Genomic DNA, 10,193 nt, shown 5'->3' with positions numbered 1-10,193 from the left:
ATAATATAATAATATATACTTGATATATTAATAATATAATTATTAATATGTTTTATGACATTAATATAACTAGCCTTATTAATTAATATAATTATATCATTATTAATATAATTATATTATTATTAAAATAATATAAGAAATCTTATTAATATAATAATATTATTAATATAATAATCATTATTGGAAGGACCTGACTCTTTGGAAAACAAATATCAAAGAGTGAAAAAGGATATGGAGGAAAATAATAAAAGATCTATACAGTCAGGGTTTTTAACCCTAATGTCTTAAAAGGGACATTACAAGTGGTATCAGAGCAGGTTTTCCTGCCATCCTGAAAATTTATCTTATACAAATAAAAATAGAAGGAAGAATCCAATGTTTCATGAGTAGTAATTTAGTGCAGATATTCCACGCTATATCACTGTGCTTAGCAGGGCTGGAAGGCATTGTGATGACAAATTACAGAAATTATTCATAGGCTGCGTATGGAACCCTTTAATATCTTTCGTGGCTCTTTGGGGTAGCTTCCAAGCAGCAATGAACATATTTGTGAGGACTGCAATTCACTTAGACAAGGCTTGATGACAATCAATATTAGCAAAACATTGGAATATAAGGCACTTTGTACATAGTAAGCCACGTTGGAAAACGATGGAAAACAATTCGGAAAAATATTTGGAAAACATTGGAATATTATTAACACATTTTGAATGTGAACATTATGTGTTGGTGCAACCGGAGTTTGTACCAAGCCCTATGACTAGGCAGCTGTGAATACAATTGCAAAAAAGTTTAAAAGTGTTAAAAGACAGCAACAAAGTTTAATATAGTAGTGACCGGTAAAGAAATAACTTTGCAAGTTAAAGAAAAGTACCCTCCTTGGAAGCAGCGTCAACATAAAATATAACTATCTGATTACGTTAAGAAGAGTAAGACAACGAGGAGCTATTGTAAGAGAAGCCTGGTAATTATTGATGGAGACAACATATAAAAACCTTACGGTAAGAAGGTTTGCGCACAACGATTGGAATATGAACACCAAAAGAGCATATCGCATATTAAGAATCACGCATGAATAGCAGTGTAATGAAGAGCAAATACCTCAGAAGCACGAGCCTTTATTTCTCTGTTATCTGTGATCGTATTTGGTCAACATATACATGTAGAGTGACGATAACATATAGAGAAAAGAATGTGTTTGATTTTGGAACTAGACTATATATATATATATTGGAACTAGACTATATATATATATATGGCATTAAGCGATGTTTGAGAGGCTCAAATCTATGAAATTATGGATCAAATTCTCCATGCACATCCTCAAGAAAAAAGAAACCCCATTTTGTAAGTGCGGTGCATGTGGCTCTGACTACCCAGTCTGTGAAGGTCTGGGCTCTCTATGGGTTTACAAAGTTGTAACAACAGCATTATTGAGGAGTGACTAGCCGATAGGATGGATGTTTGGCAATGAACTAAGTAGACCTTATTGTAAATGATAACTTCTAAATCAAAACCACCAGCCATCAATCATATGGGTATATTGGAAATGAAGGAAAAGTTGGCAACAATTGGTATCACCATCTAATGACAAAACTAACTCTAGATCTTGGTGACCAACAAGTCAAACTAGTATCTTCTAATTGCTAAATTGATAGAGAAGTTACTGACTAACAATATCAACCGATAAGAAGAAAACACGATAGCCTTGGTCAGATTGATCAATACTATAGTTGCGGGCAAATAAAGATTAAGAAAACTAATATGGATCTGTGATTTCAATTAGCGATTGGTTGAAGGCTGATGATTATGATTATTTGATTTATGAGTCGCCGACCAAGGAAAATATATGATCAAGGAGTCACTCATTTTATCAGTTAAATATTTTGTGTCTTATAGGGTTTAATCAGTAATGATATAGTATCTATGGATGATCTTGAAATGAAAGGAATAATAGACAATAAATGTTTTAAAAAAATGGTGATTGAAAGGGAAGACTCTCAAAAAACTATCATTCAGAGCCAAAAATAGATATGAAGGATTGGCATGTATCATTATGCGATAATAATGTGTAGACATAGTCAAAAAGATACAAAGAATACACAACACATTTTTCTAAATGAAGACAAGTTCTACTCCCTAAATTTTATGTTGAATATAAATACCTTTATTTAGAAGATATTGTAATTCCTATTCTAAGTCAGAATTACTATTAAATTATTTTCAATCTTATTTGACAACATTATATAACTTGTCACTAATATAAATTTTGCAAATAATATGGTGCAGATCTTGATTGGAAGGACTCATCTTGCCTTTGAATTTGAAGGATGACAAGATTGAATCTTAAGGTATTTGATTCTTTGAGATAGTTGAAAAAAAAAATGGAAGAATAAAATATCGAACTAGAGAAGATATAAAGTGGTGAATCAAATTACCTCCTAAGTAGACCACATTGATGGATGTCAAAGGCTGCCATCAAGGCCAAGAGGGCCAAAGTTCTGCTCTTAGACTTAGGTAGGATATTTAAGGAGAATAAGATTACCTCCTAAGCAGACCACCTTGATGGATGTCATTGGCTGCCATCTAGGCCAAGAGGGCCAAAGTTTCGCTCTTGGGCTTAGGAAAGAAGAATAAGATTATCATCTAAGTAGACCACCTTGATGGATGGCAATGGCTGCCATCAAGGCCAAGAGGGCCAAAGTTCCACCCCTGGGTTTAGATTGATTAAGACTTGACATCATGTCAACTCTATTCAATTGAGAATATTCCAAGTAGACCACCTTGATGGATGTCAATGGCTGCCATCAAGGCCAAGAGGGCCAAAGTTCCGCTCTTGGGCTTGGTAGGATATTGGTTTAGAACTAATTTATCATGACTGAACTTTTCTTTGGAGCTATTATAGACATGTACATGCTAATAATTGTTTGTGTTGCAGGATCTATGATCAAAAAGCATACTGGGAATTACATTTTATAAATTATTCTCTTTGCTCTACTTCATTGTGAAAAATAATGTATGATGTGTTTGCATCATGTTTTCTTCGTGTCTTCATCTGTCTGCATCATGTCTATTTCGTGTATGCTCTGTGTTTTCATTCATATTTCATAAATATCTCTTGTCTTTTGAATGCAAATATGTTTTGTTTGTGTATGAAAGATTTTGCTTGAGGGAAAGAAAATCCGAGAGGGGAGGACTGTGATGTCCTCCAAATGCTTTGCTCTCTTCAATTGATCTTTGTACCCATATTCTCCTTCTATCAAATGAATGAGAATTCTTTCCTTTTTGTCTTGTCTCAAAAAAATTCCCCTCTCATTTCAAGTTTGAACTCACCTACCATGTTTAATGATTCTGTCAAGTAGGTGGGCATTTGGCTCAAGGGGCAACCATCAATTTTCAACACTCCCCCTTTGTCCCGAGCTAAAAAATAAGGATCACTCCTGATCGAAATCAACTATGCCAAGAATTATTCTTAGGTACACATAACTTTCTATGTCCAAAGGCTTAGTGAATATGTCTACTAGCTGCTTCTCAAACTTATAAAATTCCATCTTGATTTCTCCATTCTCCAGTAGCTCTCTAATGAAATGATATCTAATCTCAATGTCCTTTCTTCTCCCATGGAAGACTAGATTCTTTGACAATGCAATTGAGGAAATGTTGTCACAAAAGATTGTGGTTCCATCCCCTTGCTTTTCATTCAAATTTGTTAAGATTCTTCTTATCCAAATTGCTTGACATGATGTTGCATTTCCTGCTATGTATTCAACCTCTATTGTGGATTGAGCAACAATTGGTTGCTTCTTGGATGCCCATGAAATTGCACCTGAGCCCATATGAAAAATATAATCAGAAGTGATCTTCCTATCATCTAGACTTGCAACTCAATCACTATCAGTGTAAGCAATCAACTTAAAATCATTATCAACAGTGTAAAAAATGTCAAATCCTTTGGCACCATTCACATACCTTAAGATCCTCTTTCCTACTTGATAATGGGAATCCTTTGGTGTTTTCATAAATATGGAAATCAAACTTACCGCATGCATCATGTCAAGTCAAGTTGCTATCAAATACATCAAGCTTCCAACCATACTTTTGTATAATGTTGAATTCATATTTTTGCTACAATCTTCCTTACTCAACTTTAGACCTATTGTTGTTGGTGTTGGGATTGCCTTACTATTCTACATTTTGAATCTCTCCAAGATCTTATTTTCATATTTTTCTTGAGAGACAAAGATGACATCATGCATTTTTTTTACTTTCATGCCTAGAAAGTACTTCAAGAGACCTAGATCTGTCATCTCAAATTCATTCTTCATGGCCTCTTTGAACTCACCAATTAGGAAATTATCATTTCTAGTGAAGATTAAGTCATCTACATACAAGACAACAATCAAAACCTTACCATTTTCTGCCTTGATGTAGAGAGTGGGCTCACCATCACTTTTTCTAAAGCCATTTCTCATCAAGTATGAGTCAATCCTACTATACCAATCCCATGGAGCTTTCTTGAGCCCATAAATAGCTCTCTTCAACCTATACAACTTGTGTTCCTCACCTGCAACTTCATAACCAGATGGCTACTCCACATAAACTTCTTTTAATACACCATTCAAGAAGGCAAACTTCACATCCATTTAATATACCTTCCATTTGTATTGGGCTTCAATTGCTATGACAACATGTATAGTTTCCATTCTCGCAACTAGGGCATATGTCTCATCATAATCTCTACCATACTACTGTTTGTACCCCTTAACCACTAATCATGCCTTATGCCTATCTATTTTTCCTTTAGCATTGCACTTGGTCTTGTAAACCCATTTAACTCCAATAACTTGTTTCTTGGGAGGAAGATTAGTTAACTCGCATGTTTCATTTCTTTCTATAGCATCTATTTCCTCATCCATGGCATTACACCATTTCTTTTCTTTCATAGCTTCTTCAAAATAGAATGGATCACAATGAAAAAATAATGCAAAATTGACACTATCATCATAATCTTCATCATACCTTTCTTCTTATTATATCTTCGTTAGACTCTTAGTCTTTTTTGGCAATAGGGAGGCAAGAGTGGGATATGAATTTTCAGTATTGCTGCTACTACTATTATGCATATTGACTCGGAGTTGTCTGAGCTTCTAGGAGTTGAAACTCTACATGTTTGAGGTTGCTTTCCTTTTTTCTTTTTTCTAAAGTCATGTATATTTTTACTCCATTTTTTTAATCACCAATTTCATCTTCTTCATTAATAGTTGACACTTTACTTGAAGTGCTTGAAGATTCATCCACCGAGCCATCCCATGACTAATTTTCAAAAAACTCCACATCTCTCAAAATGATGATCTTCTTGGTGATTGGATCATAGAACCTATAAGCCTTTGATTACGAGCTATAACCTATGAAGATTCACTTCACACAATTTTTCATCCAACTTTTACCTTTGTTCCTTTGGCACATGTGAATATTCTAGTGCACCCAAACACTCTCAACTGTTGCACTATCCATCTATGTCTTGACCATGCTTCAAGAGGAATCTTGTCACGGACTACCATTGTAGAACACCTATTTATCAGGTATACTACTATTGCTACAACCTTTTCCCAATATTCATTTGGGAGTCCCTTTGTTTTCATCATGCTCCTTGCCATCTCAACAATGGTCCTATTCTTCCTCTCAACTGCTTCATTTTACTGCAGAGTATAACTAGTCATAAGCTCCTTGATGTCATTTTTCTTACAAAAATTTACAAAAAAATTCTAGGTATATTCCCCCCTCTATCTGACCTTAGGACTTTGACATAGTGTCCACATTCTTTTTCAGCCTAGATTTGAATTCAACAAATTTATCAAATGGTTCAAATTTTCTTTTCAAAAAATACACCCATGTCCTACAACTAAAATCATCTATGAATGTCATAAAATAAGTACTCCCCCCACTAGAAGTGGTTTGCATAGGGCCAACTAAATCAAAATGCACCAATTCTAATGGTTCCCTTAGAATTACCAGAATTAAAGGGAAGCCTATGTTGCTTACCCAAAATACAAGCCTCATCTTGTCACATGAATCTACAATGTTTGGAAAACTATCTACCATTCTCTTCTTGAACAACAAATTTAAGTCAGCAAAGCCAAGATGTCCATACCTTAGATGTCATAGCTTGGATGGGTCTTCAATCACACTCTTTAGAGTTGACTGTTGATATATTTTTGTACATGCATTCTTGGGAGGTGTAGCAATGAGTTGAGAAGAGAAACATGTGTCTATCTTCAATGTGAACATCTAGTTCTTTTTCATTTTGACCGCTTCAAGTATCTTCTTACTCCCATCCTTTTCATGAATGACACAGTTGTCATTTTCCATCAACACCTTGTAACTATTTTGAATGAGTTTTCCAACACTCATAAAATTGTGCTTCATATCTAGGGAAAAATAAAAATCATGTATCTCCTTCTTCTCACCTTTCTTGGTGCGGACCATGATAGATCATTTTCGCACAATGGAAATGGTTCCATTGTTTCCTATTTTAATTTTTGATTTGAAATTATTATCTATAAATGAAAATAAACTTTCATTACTACTCATGTGGTTGTTACAACCATTGTCCAAGTACCATACCTCAGGACTTCCTTCTTGTCCAATGCTACACATGATGAAGGTTGTGGGATTGTTTATATTTCCCATATTCACATCAACTACATTTGCACTCTGCCTTGACTGATCACCTTGCTTCTTCCATTATTCATTTGCATAATGCCCAAATTTATGACAGTAATAGCATTCTACATTACTCTTATTGGAGTTGTAGTTCTTCTTACCTCCTCTAGAGTTGTTTTGAGAGTTGCTTGCTCCCTCTTGATTACCTGCTCATCCTGAGCTTTTTACTCCAACATTCCTCTAACCATTTCTTCCATGACCTCTACCAGAGCTATTTTGTCCTCTCCCCATGCCTCTTAGATTTTTTTGAGCTTTGAAAGATTTCTCTTGGCAAGATGTAGTTGATCTATTAATCTGGTGCTCATGGGTTTGAAGAGTACCCATCAACTCATCCATTGTCATTGTGGTGAGGTCCTTTGCTTCCTCAATGGTCATCACAAGATTTTCATACTTTTGATGTAAACTCCTCAATATCTTCTCCACTATCCTTTTCTCTTCATATTCTTCTCCATTTGATTTGAGTTGGTTTATCAAACTAGATATTCTTGAGCTGAAATCTGCAATAGGTTCATTATCCTTCATTTGACGGTTCTCAATCTTCCTTCTAATCATTTGTAGCTTTACTACTCAAACTTTATTAGTTCCTTTGTCTCAATAATATCCCATGCTTCCTTTGAATAGTTAGTTGCTTCTGTCTTAGGAGAAATAGTTTCTATCATGGGTTCCTCTATCAGGCTTAGGGCTTTTGCATCCCTTCTTCTTGACTCCTTTAGTTGAGTCTTCTAATGGTTGTTGAGGGAAACATATTATGTTTGGTTAGTTACATCATTAAAACCATTCACCACAAACTCCCACAAATCATTTTCAACCATAATGGTCCTCATTTTCTTTGCCCAAGTGCCATAATTATGTCCATTAAAGGATGGTGGTTGCTGCCATGTCTTTCCTGCATCTCTTGCCATGTCTATTGTACAACAATGTCAAACACTCAAAAAATAAATACCCAAACTCACAAGGATGTGGGGACTTAAAGCTTTGATACCATATAAAAACTTCTCAAACAATTTACTCAACAAAAGATTGACATAGTGAGTATCAAGTTGCTTGATACCTTAAGGAGCCAAGTGACAGGCAATGTCGAGTTGTTCAGCAACAATGGGTGCTAAGTTACTCGGTGTCCAAAGGAGAGAGATTGACAATAATGGGCTCAGTCAGGAAGGGGATCGAGTGAGCTTAGTTAATATAGTGATCAAGTGATCTTGGTCAACACTAAGAACAAATGGTTTGGAAAACATGGGAAGAGCTTGGTCAACACTAGAACAGAGTTAGAGCAGTGAGCTCGATTAACAATGACATTGAGTTACTTGGTGATTGACTTACAGTCTGGTTTCTTCCACCATTAAAACACAAAGATAAGAACATAGAGTTGTAACTCTCATTTTCATAACTACTAAACACAAAGCGGAGTAGATAAAAATGGAGACAATAATAAGCTAAATAACTAGAGATTGACTAATATGCCTTCTTGCTTACTTTCTATTCAAAAATTGATTCAACTATTACAAATCTTGGAGCATATGGCTTCAAACAGAGTCAAAATACATCAACCTAAAAAAATTGTATTTGTAATATAAACTTACATCACTAGATGGATGCATACAATAAAGCCTGGAGCAATCACTACTTCGACAAAATAAACAAAATGAACTTATAGAGAACAAAGAGATATAATCCTATGCTGATGCGCACTATAATCTTCTTCCTAGTTTCTAAACCTTCCTTATGCTTTATGAATGCTCTTCTCTCTTCAACTAATCTCTATACCTGTATTCTCCTTCTATCAAATGAATGAGCATTCTTTCCTTTTATCTCTATACACCTACCATGTTTAATTCTTTTTCCAAGTAGGTGGTCATTTGGCTCAAGGGGCAACCATCATTTTTCAACACTAACAACCAAAATGTCGAATCGAACCAAAGTGCACAATCTTTTTTTTTAATGGCATAACTTCAATACCAAGATAAATGGTTCTCTTTTCCTACTCTTATTCATTGACAAAACCATTTCAATTTTAGTTTATAGAATTTTTGGCATTCAAATTTCCCAACTCATTAGCTTTGTACAATGTTATGTTCAAGATATATTTTATTCTAAATTAGTAGTGGTAAAGATGAACTAACTTAGTTTTGAATTTTAATGTATGTGTATTTAAGTGAAGAGCATCAATATTGAACATCTTATCTTTGTACATTTTGGTAGAAAGTAAATTATATGCTAGATTTTGACACTTTCTTTTGTAGGTGATTTTTTATGCCAATACAAACTACCAAAGTAGACTGGCCACCATAATTATATTAATAATAACTAATTGGGTATGTGCAAGATCATGGTGTACCAAACTATGGCCTTAAGTGGCAATGAAAAATCAGCAAATCAGGTTTATGTCAACTTGACACATAATTTTGAAGTGGTTATGGACTTTATATCAAAAACTTGTAAGAAAATAATTTGTAGAAAATTGAATGTAGTTTCTAAACTACTAGGCCTTATCAGGAGAAAAAAATAATTGATTGGTCAAAAGTTTAAATTTTAATGCAGTACTAAGAAAATTTCAGGGCGAAAATAAAAAGTAGGTGTATGTCTGACCACCTTAATCAAAATCAAATCATAATATTTTTTTAATATAATTATAGATATGAAAACTAGACTCATGCCCGGATGTGACGCATATTTTTTGATATTTTTATTCCAAATAAATAATTAAATATGAATTTTCTACCAAAACTTTTTTGGATTAAAAAAAGTCTCGTGTCTGACCACCCTAACTAATAGAAAATTTGATCAAATTTTTCTTTTTTTATTTTTTTCTTATACTAGGCGAAGTATAGAATGTGACGCAACTTTTAGATTTAAAAAATGTTATACCGTTTGAAAGTTATAGCTATTTTTCATTCAGTATGTCAATCAGCACTTTACAATAATCTTCATTGATAATTAACTAATAAATACTTATCGAACTCATAATTTGACAAAAATTATATTGATGGAATCTAGAGAGCGATATTAAAAAACCCATTTCGTTTCATTCAATTTCAATCAAAATAACATTGTCAGACAGCTACTCGAAGTCTGAGTATCACTAAAACTCTCTATAAACACGTCTTTGGGGTTGACCGGGCAGGCTTGGTAAATACCAAGCCTGATCGGATATCCGATTCAAAATCGGATATCCGATTTCAAATTGGATATCCGATATGGCTCGGTAGTCAAATTCCAAAAATCTTCAAATTTTGGAGGGAAATTCGATTTAAACGTTCTAGTTTTTTATTTTTAAATTATTTCACTTATATTAATATGTAAAGGCATATTTTAATATATTATATATATATATAATAACGTAATGTAAACATACAAGATATAATCTAGTAATATATAATAATATCTTATGTTAATCTTATTACAATCTATAAATATAATATATATTATTATTATTTTTACTAAATATAATAACGTAATTTATATATATATAA

The sequence above is a fragment of the Cupressus sempervirens genome, chromosome 7 (assembly GCF_028749045.1).
Source record: "Cupressus sempervirens isolate cs-2001-9-10 chromosome 7, ASM2874904v1, whole genome shotgun sequence".
Classification (NCBI taxonomy): domain Eukaryota; kingdom Viridiplantae; phylum Streptophyta; class Pinopsida; order Cupressales; family Cupressaceae; genus Cupressus; species Cupressus sempervirens.
This window is presented reverse-complemented; position numbering follows the sequence as displayed.